Consider the following 15,477-nt stretch of genomic DNA (forward strand, 5'->3'; position numbering starts at 1 on the left):
GCGAGCACCGAGGAACGGCCTCTGGCGGGAACGGGGTGGGGCCCGTAGGCCGCCTCCCTCTTCCCATCCGTTTCCGCACCCCCCCCGCCCCCCAGTGTTGGCCCAGGAGGTCCTCGACATCGGGGGACCCCTCTCCATCCCAGTCCCCGTCAGCAGACCAAGTTAGAATCCAGCCTGCCTGGCTCTTAGCTGTGTCGTGACCTCTGGCAAGTTACCCCAGTCCTGGAGATCCCACGAACTGTGTGGTAAGGGGCTTTCCCACGGGGCAGCGCTGGGGTGGGGGACAGCAGCCCTTTCACAGATGGGGAAGCCCCTCCTCAAAGACGGGACGTGGCTTGGCCCAGGTCACGCAGCGGGTAGGCTGCAGAGTTGGCCAAAGCCCTGCTGTGACGCGGTAACCTGCGTCCATCCCTGTGGGGCTGCCTGTTGGTGTCCCGGGCTCCTTGCAGGAAGACACGGAAACGTGAGTCCCACCTCACAGCTCCTGGCCGGAGGCACCTCAGCACTCCCCACCCTTCCCTATGACATTCTGTTCCTAGTCTTGAAAAAATTCCATTCCCGTCTCTCTCCGCACCTTTGCAGCATCTCCCCGCACCGCCCCCCCCCCGCCCCAAAAGCCACTCCACTTCTCCATTTTGGTGGATGGCCGGCCCAAAACTTCCATCTTCCCTGACCCCTCTGTCTCCCTCACACCTACATGCAATCTCTCAGCAATCCCTGTCCACTCCACCCACAGAATCTCTCCAGAATCTAAGGACCTGGTGGCCCTTGTCACCATTCTGACTTCACCTCCTCCTCCTCCTTTTTTTGCATTCCCTCCCACAACTCATTTTTCCTCTAGCTCACCAGACACTTCCCCCCCCCCCCCCTCCACCCCTTCCCCTGGCCTTTGCACTTGCTGTTTCCTCTGCGGTCTTCTCTCGGATCTTAGGCGCTCCTTCCACCATCCCCCTTTTTCATTGCTGTCATTCTCTATACAGGTGATCCTTGAACAACATGGGTTTGAATTATGTGAATCCATTTACACATGGATATTTTTACAGTATAGTACTGCACCTGTATTTTGTCTGCTTTATGATTTTCTTAGAACATTTTCTTTCCTCTAGCTTACTTTATTGTAAGAATACAGTATGTAATACAGGTAACGTACAAAATACGTGTTAATTTATTGTTATGTTATAGGGAAGGCTTCTGGCCAACAGGAGGTTATTAGTGGCTAAATTTTTGAGGAGTCAAAAGTTACACTTGGATTTTTGACTGAATGGTGGGCCAGTGCCTCCTAACCCCTTGCATCGTTCAAAGGTCAACTGTACTTCTCTTTACCTGTTTCTTCTTTTGAAATACTTTTAAATTTTTGATTAGGGAATATTTATTTCAAACTGGAAAAAAAAATAAAGCAATCATCCCCACCATCCATAGACGATAGATGTGGATATTTTGCCATTTTCATTTCAGATCTTATTTTCTTTTTTAAAAGAAATAAACTGTTACAGGCACAGCCAAAGGCCCAGTTGCCCATTCCTCCGTTCTCTGGTCTTACCCCCAAGGTACCCACCTCCCTGAAGCTGTGTTCCTCCTGTGCCCTTTCTCATCCTTTTTTTTGACATCAGGATGCATCTATCAACAATATAGCCTATTGTTCAGTGTCTTTTGAAAGATACACACGATTAGTCTCCTACTGTATCATTTTGCAACTTGTTTTCTCCATCATCGTTGTTTCTGAGTTTTCTCCACACTGATACACAGAGCTCTATTTCATAAACCTTAACTCTTATCTAGCATCCATTGTTAGAAGAAACCACAGTGGATATTTCTACTCAGAGCCAATATAGTTCTTTCTTCTTTTCCCCTTGCAGCCTTGAACTTTCAGTTCCTGTCTCCCTGTGCCAGAGGCAACGTTTATTCACAGAAGTTTTAAGTTTCTTTTTTCTTTTTTTCCCATGAGCTACAGCAAGACATACCTTTTACACTGGTCTCCAGTACAAGAAGTACCTGTAATATGTATATAATATGTATATAAATATATGTAATGTCACAAAAGTTGCAGGAAACCCCACTTATTCACTATGCCTCATACATTGTATTTTAAATTCTACCCTATTTCTGCTTGGAAAAAGTTCTGTTCGCAACACACTACCTTGGTTTCACGGCCCTTAAATGGTCATGATCCACAGTTTGAAAAACACCAGAGGGGCACCTGGGTGGCTTAGTTGGTTAAGCTTCCGACTCCTGATTTTGGCTCAGGTCACGATCTCAGTTTGTGAGTTCGAGCCCCATGTCCGGCTCCACACCGTCAGCAGGAAGCCTGCTTGGGATTCTGTGTCTCCTTCTCTTTCTGCCTCTCTCTCTCTCTCTCTGTCTCTCAAAAAGAAATAAACATTTTTAAAAATTAAAAAAAAAAAAAAAAAGGAAGGAGAAACACTGGGTGTGTCGAAAGGGGTGTCCCCTTAATAGGCGGTGCTCTGCTGAGAGCAGAGAGCTCAAAACCAGTTGCCTGGTTTTATTTGTGTACCTATTTCACAACTTCAGTCCAACTGACCTTCAGCTCCTGCACCTGGACAGTGTCAGCCACCCTCGAGCACGAGTCCCTAGAGAGAGAGAGCACCTCTCTTTTGTCCTAACACCGGGGTCTGACCTGTCCTGGGGTAGACTCTCCAGGTCTGGGGTCCTCGGCAGCCGTAGGCGCTGGGGGGTCGGGGTGCAAGGGGGTGACTCTCCATCACTGGATGGTGTTATGTGAATGGAAGGCACCTCCGGGAGCCTCCAGGTCTCAGGGGATGGGCCCTCTGCCCTGCCATCTCGTGGCTGCTGGTTCTGCCCCTCGGCTGCAGGGACTGATGAGTCTGAGTCCTGGACACCACCCTCCACCGATGGGGGCCAAGGCAGCTGGGGCAGGAGCTCAGCCATGGGAAGGGCTCCACCTGCCGGCTCTGGAGCCTTGGATAACTGCACAGTCTCTGGGGGGAAGAAAAAAGAGAGGTGAAGGGAAGGGCCCCTGTTGAAGCCTCGCCTCTCACCACCCCGCACTGCTCCACAGCCGAACTGAGGTTCAGAGCACAGTGTAGGGGTCAGAGAGGTCTGAGTGGGAATCCCACCTCTGTCAGTGTCCTCTCTTCCTGACCCCGAGCCTCAGTTTCCTCTTCTGGAAACTGGAGATCCTGATGCCCACCTCCTATGGTGGCTGGGTTGCATCAGAGAGCTCTGACATGTGGGGTGCCCAGCCCAGGGCCTGGCACACAGTAAGTGCTCAGTGAACTTCTGTTTGTGCTCCTGAGTTGGGGTTTATTTTGTCTGAACATTCACCAAGGCCGAGCCCTGGGTTTTCTATACACCAGTCACCCTAGCTCCTTTCCACACACACCAGGCCAGGAAGGAGCCGGGCCTGAGGGGGCCCCAGAGGCCTCCGGGCCTAGGTAACGGCTGATCAAGCTGAGGAGACAGAATCCAGGATTTCCCTTCCCTGTTTGCTCAGCAATTGCCCCTCCCAAAACAAACAAAGGGAGGGTGGCCGGCTGTGGCCTCCTCAGCTGGGAGGAAGCCAGGCCAGTTCTTGCACCGCAGATGTGACATTACAGGCCACCTGGGTCTGCGGAGATCAAATCAGTGTCTGTCCACACGGCAGAACACAGCAAGGGCTGCTTGGTGTCCAGCTGCCCAGGGAGTAGGGAAGGGAGACCTGTGGGACCCAGAGAGGGTGGCCCCTGGCTTGGGGAAGAGACCCTGACCCTTACAGGCCAGGCCCGGACCCCAGGGTCCTTCCCAGGCACCCCAATACCCTTACCTTCTGGTTTCCTCCTCCTTCTGTCCCCACGGGGTTCGGACTTCCAGGATAAGGACAGGAGACCAGGCCCTTCCCTCCCCCCAGGAGTCCTGGCTGGACCGAAGAGTCACAACCTTGCGGCCAGAATAGCATGTCCAGCTGGAGTCGTGTTCCCCTCTGACCAGCTGTTCCTGGGAGAAGGGACAGAGTGGGGGTGGGGGCGCCCGTACAGAGGAGGGTGAAGTCAGCCGCCTTGTCTTGCCCTCGTGACTGCCCCACTGAGGAAGGGGCTGTCTTCCCTAGGCCTCTGCTGGTCCTTCTCTCCACAGTGTGGCTCCTGCCTGTCCCCCATTATTCCCCCAGAACTGCTCCTCCAAGCCCAGGGGTCACCCCTGGGTGACCAAATCTGGGACACTTTCCAGTCCTCATCTTCCTGCCCTGCTTTCAGAAGCCACAACCTGGGACCGCCCTCTTCCTTCTGGGAGCTTCTCTTTGCCTCTGAGATGCCGCAGTTTCTGGCTCTCCTCCCACCTCACTGACAGCACCCCCTCACACTTTTGTGCACACCCCTCTCCGCTACCCTATCTGGAGAAGCTAGTATTCCCCACGGCTCAGGTCTAGGCGCTTTTCTCTTGCTTTTCCATTATTATTGCATAATAATTGACACATACTAACGAGTGTCCGCATCATAGACGTGAGTTATAAATTATAACAGTAAATGTGCCCTTTAGCCCCCCCCCCCCCCCCAATTCGAGAACCAGCACATCACTGGTGATTGCCTTAGGCTCCTCCCCCAGCCCACCCAGCTTCCCTTCCAGAATTCTCCATCACCCCTCCTGGACGGTCATCAACCCTTCACATTTTTAATAGTTTAAAATTATTTTTTTTTTATTTTCATTTTATTTATTTATTTTTTTTGAGTAGCCTTCATGCCCAGCTCAGAGCTCAGTGTGGGGCTTGAACTCATGACCCTCATGATCAAGACCTGAACTGATATCAAGAGTCAGACGCTTAATTGACTGAGCCACCCAGACACCCCTTTAATAGTTTTTTTTAATAGTTTTTTTTCAGTCACATTGCTATACAACCCTAAACAACATATTTTTTTAGTTTTTCTTGCGTCTGAGCTCTTGAACCATACCTTGTGTCATCTGTGACTTGCTTTCCTCGCTCAACGTGAGTTCTAAGATTCAGCCATAGGGGTAGCCCCACTTATTCTGTTTTTGCTACTATGCTACCTTCCATTGTCGGAATATACCACACTTTCTTTATCTTACCTGCTCATGGACGGCAGGTTGTTTCTGGTTTTCTGCTCTGATGAATGACGCTGTCCTGACATTCTCCGCATGTGTTCCTTGCGTAACTCCCTGGTAAACCAGCATCCCAGTGATCAGCCACCCGCGTGCCTCCCCTGTGCGTGCTCGTGTCTGAGTGCTCAGGGTGTTTCTGTGGATCTTCTATCCCGCCTTTATTACTTAATTTTTTACTTTATTTTATTACTTTACTTATTTTTTTTTTAATTTTTTTTTTAACGTTTATTTTTATTTTTGAGACAGAGAGAGACAAAGCATGAACGGGGGAGGGGCAGAGAGAGAGGGAGACACAGAATCGGAAACAGGCTCCAGGCTCCGAGCCATCAGCCCAGAGCCCGACGCGGGGCTCGAACTCACAGACCGCGAGATCGTGACCTGGCTGAAGTCGGACGCTTAACCAACTGCGCCACCCAGGCGCCCCACTTTACTTATTATTTTAAGACACTGACTTTATTACTTTAGTGTTAAAGTAAGTCTTGATGTCTGGTGAGCAAATCTTCCTATCTTGTTCCTCTTCTCCCAGAGTCAGCTTGTCAAGTTCCAAGGGGGAAAAATCAGTAAGAATTCCATGGTTATGCTATAACCAACAATTGATATCTTTACTGACTTCTCCAAAATGTCCACATGGGGTCACTCTCCTAGTACTTAGGTCACTCTCTGGGCGTTTAGGAATTTTTGTTAATTGTGGCAAAATACACATAAAAGTCCCCATCTTAACTTTTTTTTAAAGTAGGCTCCAAGCCCGACGCAGGGTAAAAGATCATGACCCAGACACTCCACTGACTGAGCCACCCAGGCACCCCCCCATCTTAACCATTTCTGAGTGTAGAGTTCCATAGTGACAACAATACTCAACATTATGCAGCCATAATCACCATGTGTTTAGGTACTTTTGAAAAATAATTGTTCTTTTAAAGTTCTTCCATACCTTTTTTTCCCCAGTTTTATTGAGAAATAGTTGACATACCTCACTGTATGGTTTAGGAGGTACATACAGCATGATGGTTTGACACATATATTGTGAAACGATCACAGTAGAGTTCAGCTAACATCCATCTTCTCAAATAAATACAATAAAAAGAAAAGCAGGAAGAAAAGAAAAAAGAAAAATAATTTTCTCCTGGCGGTGGGAACACTTAGGATCTACTCTCTTGAGAACCTTCCTGTCTGTCACACAGTGGCGTTGACTATGGTTGTCATGTTGTACATTGCATCTCTAGGAGGTCAGTACCTTATAACTGGGATTTTGTGCCTTTTGACCCTTTCCTCCAATTCTCCTTCCTCCCACTTTCGTATCTTTTGTTAGATTTTTTTCCTTTGGTATTTCATGTTTACAGAAGTTCTTTTGTGACAGATAATACACACACAAAAGGGCATAAAATATAAATGTATGGCTTAATATATAATTATGAAGGAAGAACACATGGACCCACTACCCAGGCCAAGAAAAAATATGCCAGCATCCCCAGAAGCTACAAATGCCTTCCCAGCCAAACCCCTCTCCCTCCACCCAGTCATCCATCCATCCATCCATCCATCATCTATCTGTCCACCCATCCACCCACCCAGTGAGCCATCCGCCCATCCATCCATCCATCCATCCATCCATCCATCCATCCATCTCTGGGTATTTCAGAGCTTCCTTGGTCTATTTGTCTATCCCTGTGCAAAACCCACACTATCTTAATTATACACACATTGACTTCTTTGAAAATTCCTTCCTTTGCTTTTCTTTAGTTTTACCACTTAAGCACATATTCCCCAAAACCCTAGTTTAGTTTCTGAACTTTGTACAAATAGAATAACACCCTTTGAATTCTTTTGTATTTGGCTTTTGTTATTTAACATTATGCTTGTAAATTATTCACCTTATTGTGAATAGCTGTAATGTGTTCATTTTTAATATTGTATAGTATTGATATAGTATCAATGAAATAAGTTGTGGATAAATACCATTACTTGCTTATCAATTATACTGATGGACAGTTGAGGGCTTCCCAGTTTGGGCTATTAAAAATAGTGCTGCTGTGAACATTCTTTTACATGACTCGTTACATTCCTCTTTGTCAGGCATCAGGTATCTATCCATCCATCCATCCACCCATTCATCTACTCACCTGTCCGTCCATCCGTTCATCCATCCATCCTCTCATCCATTCATCCAGCCATCTCTGGGTGTTTCAGAGCTTCCTTGGTCTATTTGTCTATCCTTGTGCAAAACTCACACTTTCTTAATTACATATGCCTAATTATCCTAATTATATGTATAGTTTTATAATTAGTCTCGATATCCTCCCACCTTGCTCTTCTTTAAGAGTCTCTTGGCTTTTCATGTTCGATGCTTACCTCAGCTGTGCATGATCCTTGCCTATCAGTTCACGTATAGGAGTGGGGCCCGGTGTGAGGCTCAGCCTGTAGTGTGAAACTGAAAGCGCAGTGGAAGATTGAAATAAGAAAATGTTTTGCTGAAACACATCAAGAGTCCTATGGAAAACTTGTTGGAGATGTGCCTACAGAACCCCTAGATGGACAGATTCAGTCAGCAGCTGGACAAATAAAGATCAGCGCTGGTCTGGGCGTTCCCCAGCGTGTTGGCGGAGGTCACTCACCCCAAGAAATCTAGCTATCAAATGTCCCTCACCTCACCTGGCACATCTCTTTCCAGAACCCACCCTTCTCTCCCTGCACAGGATTATTGTCTTCAAGAAACATCAAGGTTGGCATAAGATTCTTTCTTAGGGGTTGAGGTTACAGGGGGGAATTGGGCTTGTGGTCAGTGTTGTTTTTACCTTTCCTGACCTCTGCCTTTGCAGACAGATTTCTCAGTCAAGTTCATGGCTGGTGGAGAGAAGGAAACTCATTAGAACCTAATGTCCTTGGAAACATGGGAAGGGCTGGTATGTGGAAATGAAATCTCAAACAGAGCAAGGCTACAGAAGAACACCCCATGTGTTCTCCATCCTAGAAGCTCTGTGGCTGAAAACCGCCTGCTTCTTGTCCATTATTTCTGCCTTCCCGTCATCCAGGGGAGCACTGCCCACTGGAGTCTCTTCCCAACTGGAATGAGGAGTCTGGGCTGAGGAGTCCAGACTCTGTGCTGTTTCTGTAGTATTTTTCCACATGGAGATTTGGTGTACAGATAAAATCTATGCTCACTGTTCCATTTTCTACCCCTACGTGGGTGCTCCAGAGAGTGTGGGCTTACGTATCTCTGACGAATAATAAGCAATAATGTGATGTTTGCACTCCCCAGATACTTCAAGATTTCCTGACTGTATCTATCTGTTTCCAGTGAACTGTGACTTCTGGTTTCCTCTCTGACTGTGCCCACATGGGCCTGGTAAAATTTGACTTCTTACCAAATCTCTCCCACACTCTCTGTATACGTAAGGTTTCTTCCCTAGTGTGTCTGATTTTAGCAAATTCCTTCCCACACTCTCCACCCTGGAAAGTCCCAAATTCTCTGATGTCCTCCCTTTCAATGCCTTGTTTGCATCCTGAGACTTCTCCCTTTGGGCCAGACTGAGTTCCATTTCTACAACACAGATGTGCACCAGGTGGTGACCCGCCACTGTGGGGTGGGGGGGGGGGGGCAAGTTGGACAGTTCCCTGCCCGCCGCCCTCTGCCTTGACCTCCCAGTCAGTGCTGTTGGGGCCTCTGTTTCTCATGAACTTCTGCTTTGTCTTTCCAGCATCTTGGATGGAAGTGTCGTGCTGCTCCCCTCAGGCAAAGACACCCAGGCCAAGACCATTTCCTGCCCTGAAACTTGGGGCTCTCTGAAGAGAAAGCTTGGTGTACCTCGAGTTGTCCGAGGATGGGCACCTTGACAAGACTAGGGACGAGTGATGAAGGTGGATTTTTGCCATCCAGAAACTCCCAAGGGTTTCTTCCTTCTCCCAGCTTCCTTCCCAGCACCTAGTTTTCCATTTTGCCTTCTGATTTTGTATATTTTACTCCCACCCAAAAAAAACAAAAGGAAGGGCCCAAAACACGGTCTAAGAAAAAGTGGCCTGTTCTCCTTCTCAAAGCCTGAAAAATCACATTTTTCTGACCATTTGGATTCATTTCCGCAAGGACTTGTTGGGACCAAATACAACATTTCCTATAGAAAATACCTGCTTCGGGAGGGATCTGTTATGCCCGGTGGCCCTTCCATCTCTGTCTCACCTGGACTGGGAACTCTTCAAGGAAACGTCCAGATTGGGGGCTTCCTTTCAGCAGGGATGATGGGAAGTCTTTTGATAAACTGCAATGATTTCCAGGCTGCCCCCCACCCGCTGATGTACACACTGTTGGCTGCTCTCCTGGAAAATGGGGATTAAGCTACGGACAGAGACACAATCCCTGTAGTCAGTGAGTTTCCAGCCTTCCTCTGGGAAGTGTGGGAAATGCTGATGCCCACCTCAACGGGTTCTGAGAGATTCTGATGAGATAATACAAGTAAAATGCTTAGGCTGGGCTCGAGCACACAGCGAATGCCAGATCAGTGTTTTAGTTGCTATTATATGTCCGGGGGTGGGGGGCGGTGTTTGAAAGAGCATCTGTGGCTCAGGATTTCGACAACCACACTACCAAGATGCTGGAAAGCAGGTGCTGGGGGGAAATAGGGCGAGGAGGAATGCAAGAATTCTAGAATGCTGGTCATGTCCCCATGTCGGTTTGGTTTAGCTCAGGGTGTTTTTCCACATCACTTATTAGGCAAACTTTTAAAACGAGAAACTGACATTCCCTTGCAGAGGCCGAGGGAGGAACTAGAAAGATTTCATTCCGCTCCACAGTCAGGCCTGTGAGGCGGAGAGCCCTCCAAATATGGCAGCTTTGGTATGGTTCATTTTTTTTTTTTTTCTGTTTTATGTATTGGAATTATGTATAATATGTAAATACAAAATTATGTATAAAACCTTTTTTGGTTTTATTTAAAAATGTTTTTTAGGGGGCGCCTGGGTGGCTCAGTCGGTTGAGCGTCCGACTTCAGCTCAGGTCACGATCTCGCGGTCCGCGAGTTCGAGCCCCGCGTTGGGCTCTGGGCTGACGGCTCAGAGCCTGGAGCCTGCTTCCGATTCTGTGTCTCCCTCTCTCTCTGCCCCTCCCCCGTTCATGCTCTGTCTCTCTCTGTCTCAAAAATAAATAAAACGTTAAAAAAAAATTTAAAAAAAAATGTTTTTTAGGGGCACCTGGGTAGCTCAGTCAGTAGAGTGTCTGACTCTTCATTTTGGCTCAGGTCATGACCCCAGGGTCACGGGATCGAGCCCCCACTTCGGGCTCCGTGCTGAGCATGGAGCCTGCTTAAGGGTCAGTCTCTCTCTCTTTCCCCCTCTGGCCCTCTCCCCCACTCACATGTTCTGTCTCTCTCTCTCTTTCTCTCTCTAACAAAAAAGATAATAAATAAAGATTTAAAAATAAAAATATTTTTTAAAAGTTAGGTATAGCTAATTTAAATTTTTTTAATGTTTATTTATTTTTGAGAGAGAGAGAGACCGCAAGCAGGGGAGGGGCAGAGAGAGAGAGGGAGACACAGAATGTGAAGCAGGCTCCAGGCTCTGAGCTGTCAGCACAGAGTCAGATGCGGGGCTCAAATCCACGAACTGTGAGATCATGACCTGAGCCAAAGCTGGATGCTTAACCAACTGAGCCACCCAGGTGCCCCAAGTCTAGCTAATTAAATGGGAAACAACTCGCTTTGCCCCCGGAAGCCTGCGGAAAGGAAGGATAGGAAGAGGGAACTGGCTGCACGAGGGAGGCCCAGGCCACTGTGGGGATGGCTCTCAGAGTGGCCCCGCTGAGACCGAGGAGGTTCGCAGATCCACTCCACAAGCCTGTCAGGGCCACTCTCAGCTCTTTCGAACACTGAGCAAAACACTACCTGTTCTCAGAAATGGGAGAAAAAAATCGGTCTGACTTGGGAAAGTCTGCACGCAAAACATTTTTAAAAATTTCAGTTGGCGGGGCGCCTGGGTGGCTCAGTCGGCTGAGCGTCTGACTTCAGCTCAGGTCATGATCTCGCGGTCTGTGAGTTCGAGCCCCGCATCGGGCTCTGTGCTGACAGCTTGGAGCCTGGAGCCTGTTTTGGATTCTGTGTCTCCCTCTCTCTCTGACCCTCCCCCGTTCATGCTCTGTCTCTCTCTGTCTCAAAAATAAATAAAAGTTAAAAAAAAATTAAAAAAAAAATTTCAGTTGGAATGTTGCACACATTACAAGCAAGTTTAAATAGGTGTCAATAAAGCTGAATTTTAAACGACACCTGTATGTGTTTCCTGGAGCCGCCAGAACAACTTCCCATGAACTTGGGGGCTTCTAACCACAGAAACTCATGGTCTCCGAGTTCTGAAGTTTGGAAGCCTGAAGTCGAGGGGTTCCGGAGGCTCCAGGGCAGGATCCCTCCTTGCCTCTCCCGGTGTCCTTGCGTTGTTCAAGGGGAATAAAGGTACTGATAAGAAACTTCGAAACAGTAAGCATGCATCTAAAATAAGAGAATGTCTACCATCTAAACTAGTAGAAGGAAGAAAACGGAAAAGAAAAACCTTCGATCCAAAACGTGAAAGAAGCATGGGAAAAGTGGAATAAAGAGAAAGTGCACGCGATATTATGGCTGAAATCTAACAAGCATATCAATTATGATAATACAAGTTTTTTAAAAGACTACTCCTGTCAAAGCACAAACATTGCCAGATGAGACCAAGAAAAACACGTAGTTACATGCTCTTTACAAGACAAATAACTGACAAATGAGGATAAAGAAAGGTTGGAAGTAAAGGGATAGACAAAGATTTGAATTTTTTAGAATATGTTTTTTTTTGCAGTATCAGGAAAATACTAACTGGAGGAAAGGTAGTGTAGCTGTAATATCAGACAACAAAGATGTATAGAAAAAAACACTTTAAAATTTTTTTTTTTTAACGTTTATTTATTTTTGGGACAGAGAGAGACAGAGCATGAACGGGGGAGGGGCAGAGAGAGAGGGAGACACAGAATCGGAAGCAGGCTCCAGGCTCCGAGCCACCAGCCCAGAGCCTGACGCGGGGCTCGAACTCATGGACTGTGAGATCGTGACCTGAGCTGAAGTCGGATGTTTAACCGACTGAGCCACCCAGGCGCCCGGAAAAAAACACTTTTAAAGGTAAAGACAGCTACAGCCTAACAGTATAAAAGTTCGACTCACCAGGAAAATATAACAGTTCTAAGCTTGGGTGCACTAACAAATTGTATTCAGTAAGGAAAGAATAAACATTTTTAAAACTTGAAGTATTTTTGACACACATTAAATCAGTTTCGGGTGTACAACATAGTGATTCGACAAGAATATACATTCTTTTTTTTAATGTCTATTTTTTTTTTAATTTTTTTTTCAACGTTTTTTATTTATTTTTGGGACAGAGAGAGACAGAGCATGAACGGGGGAGGGGCAGAGAGAGAGAGGGAGACACAGAATCAGAAACAGGCTCCAGGCTCCGAGCCATCAGCCCAGAGCCTGGCGCAGGGCTCGAACTCACGGACCGCGAGATCGTGACCTGGCTGAAGTCGGACGCTTAACCGACTGCGCCACCCAGGCGCCCCAATGTCTATTTATTTTTTGAGAGAGAGACAGACAGAGCATGAGCAGGGGAGGGGGCGGAGAGAGAGGGAGACACAGAATCCCAGCAGGCTCCAGGCTCCGAGCTATCAGTACAGAGCCCGACGTAGGGGCTTGAACTCACGAACCGCGAGGTCATGACCTGAGCCAAAGTCGGATGCATAACCGACTGAGCCACCCAGGCGCCCCTAGGATATACATTCTTTATTTTTTTTTCAATATATGAAATGTATTGTCAAATTGGTTTCCATAGGATATACATTCTTTTTTTTTTTTTTTAATTTTTTTTTTAACGTTTATTTATTTCTGAGACAGAGAGAGAGACAGAGCATGAGCAGGGGAGGGGCAGAGAGAGAGGGAGACACAGAATCTGAAATAGGCTCCAGGCTCTGAGCTGTCTGCACAGAGCCCGACGCGGGGCTTGAACTCACGGACCGCAAGATCATGACCTGAGCTGAAGTCAGACGCTTAACCAACTGAGCCACCCAGGTGCCCCGGATATACATTCTTTAAAGCACACATGGAATATTTACAAAATTTCATCACAGTCTGACATAAAAAAAAAAGTGCCAATGCACTGTTAAAGTTTTTAATGGCAAACAAATTCATTCTCTGATCAAAATAAAATTGTCAGAAATTAATAACTAAAATATTACTAGGAAACTCACCTGTTTGGAAATTAAAGACACTTCTCAATAATTCACAAGTCAAATAAGAAACCATAAGAGAGGGGCACCTGGGTGGCTTGGTCGGTTGAGCGTCTGACTTCGGCTCAGGTCATGATCTCACGGTCTGTGAGTTCGAGCCCCGCGTCGGGCTCTGTGCTGACAGCTCAGAGCCTGGAGCCTGTTTCAGATTCTGTGTCTCCCTCTCTCTCTGCCCCTCCCCTGTTCATGCTCTGTCTCTCTCTGTCTCAAAAATAAATAAACGTTAAAAAAAAATTTTTTTTAAAGAAACCATAAAAGAAATTAGAAAATATACAGAACTAACAATAATGAAAATGCCATGTATAAAAACTTGAAAAACAAGAAAAACTACAGCCTTAAACGCTATTTAATGAAGTGAGCAATCAAATTAGGAAGATGGGAAAGAGAAGGGAATAAATCCTAAGAATACATGAGGAAGGAAACAATAAAGGTAAGAGCAGAAAATAAAATAGAAAACTAGGATACAACAGAGAAGATTGGAAGTCACAAGTTGGTTCTTGAAAAAGATAAAAAAAATGGGGCACCTGGGTGGCTCAGTCGGTTGAGGGTCTGACGTTGGTTCAAGTCATGATCTCATGGTTTGTGAGTTCAAGCCCCACATCGGGCTCTGTGCTGACAGCTCACAGCCTGGAGCCTGCTTCGGTTTCTGTGTCTCCCTCTACCCCCCCCCCCCCCCCCACTCATGCTCTCTGTCTCTGTCTCTGTCTCAAAATAAATAAACATTAAAAAAAAAGAAAAAGATAAAATGACAAAACTTTGGAAAGACAGATTAGGGAGAAAACAAAGTGAGAAGGAGCAAACATTCCAAATTAAAAATGAGTAAAAGGGACAAAGATACTGATATTAGATATTAAAGGGATTAGATACCGATACAGATATTAAAATGACAGAGTATATTATGATGAACTTTTTGTCAATATATTTGAAAACTTAGATGCAATGGACCAATTCCCGGGAAAAAAACTATAATTCACCAAAATGGATTCGAGAAGAAATACAAAATATAAATGGTCCTATAACAAGTAAATGAAATAACTTCAGTTACTGCTTAAAAAATTCTGCTCCCTGAACTCCCCCATTAGACCACATACACGCAAAAACACAGAGCCAATGGCTTTTAATGGGGTTCTGCCCAACATACAAGAAAAAAGTCATTCCAATCTTAGACAAACTATTTTCCAGAAAGAAAAGGGAAGAGAGATCTTCCAACTCATAAGGCTAGCATTACCTTGATATCGAAATATGCCATCTCATTATGAGAAAGGAAAATTATACTCATAAGCATAGATGCAAAAAAATCCCAAACAAAATACTAGCAGACTGAATCCTGCAGTTGGGTTCATGCCAGGAATGTAAGGATGATTTAACAAAGAAAATCAATAAATGTAATTTAACATATTAAGAGATCAAAAGATGCAAAAAAAAAACATATTCCAAAAAATTCAACATGGATTCATAATTAAAAACCCCTAGCAAGCTGGGGACGCCTGGGTGGCTCAGTCGGTTAAGCGTCCGGTTCTCGCTTTCGGCTCAGGTCATGATCTCACAGTTTCGTGAGTTCTAGCCCCATATCGGGTTCTGTGCTGATGGTGCAGAGACTGCTTGGGATTCTCTCTCTCTCTCTCTCTCTCTCTCTCTCTCTGCCCCTCCCCTACTCACACTGTCTCGGTCTCTCTCAAAATAAATAAACTTAAAAAAAAAAAAAAAACTCCTAGCAAGCTTGAAATAGAAAAGCACTTCCTTTAACTGATAAATGGCATATACAGTAAAAGTGTTAAACCCAAAGAAAAGCTCCTAGAAAGGAGAATACAAGACAAAATGGATAGTAAGAGAAAAGATAAGAAAATTAGAGGATAAATCCAGAAATTCAAAAAAAAAAAAAAAAAGCAGAAAATACAATAGTGAAGAAAGTATTAAAGAAATATTACAAGAAAAAAAATCCCACAACTGAAAATTGGAAGGGGCCTACAGAGTATGGAGCACAATTGTTAAAATACAATAATGATACTTCAGAACATCAGTTCTAAAAGTTTCTTTTTTTTTTTTTTTTTTTTATTTATTTATTTTTTAAATTTTTTTTTTTTTAACGTTTATTTATTTTTGAGACAGAGAGAGACAGAGCATGA

At 45.7% G+C, this 15,477-nt stretch overlaps 1 long non-coding RNA gene across 3 annotated transcripts in view; it reads left to right on the forward strand.

Annotated features, from left to right (window-relative positions):
• Positions 1-15,477, forward strand: part of LOC131500244 (uncharacterized) — a 17,872-nt gene that overhangs the window by 323 nt on the left and 2,072 nt on the right. The window contains exons 2-3 of one of the 3 annotated variants that reach the window (XR_009256200.1): positions 96-463; positions 8,766-9,895. This is a non-coding gene — a long non-coding RNA (uncharacterized LOC131500244). Of the gene's footprint in view, positions 1-95; positions 464-8,765; positions 9,979-15,477 lie in introns of those variants that run through there. The other 2 variants (XR_009256198.1, XR_009256199.1) reach the window with 2 other exon arrangements.

This window comes from Neofelis nebulosa, chromosome 17 (assembly GCF_028018385.1).
Source record: "Neofelis nebulosa isolate mNeoNeb1 chromosome 17, mNeoNeb1.pri, whole genome shotgun sequence".
Taxonomy (NCBI): domain Eukaryota; kingdom Metazoa; phylum Chordata; class Mammalia; order Carnivora; family Felidae; genus Neofelis; species Neofelis nebulosa.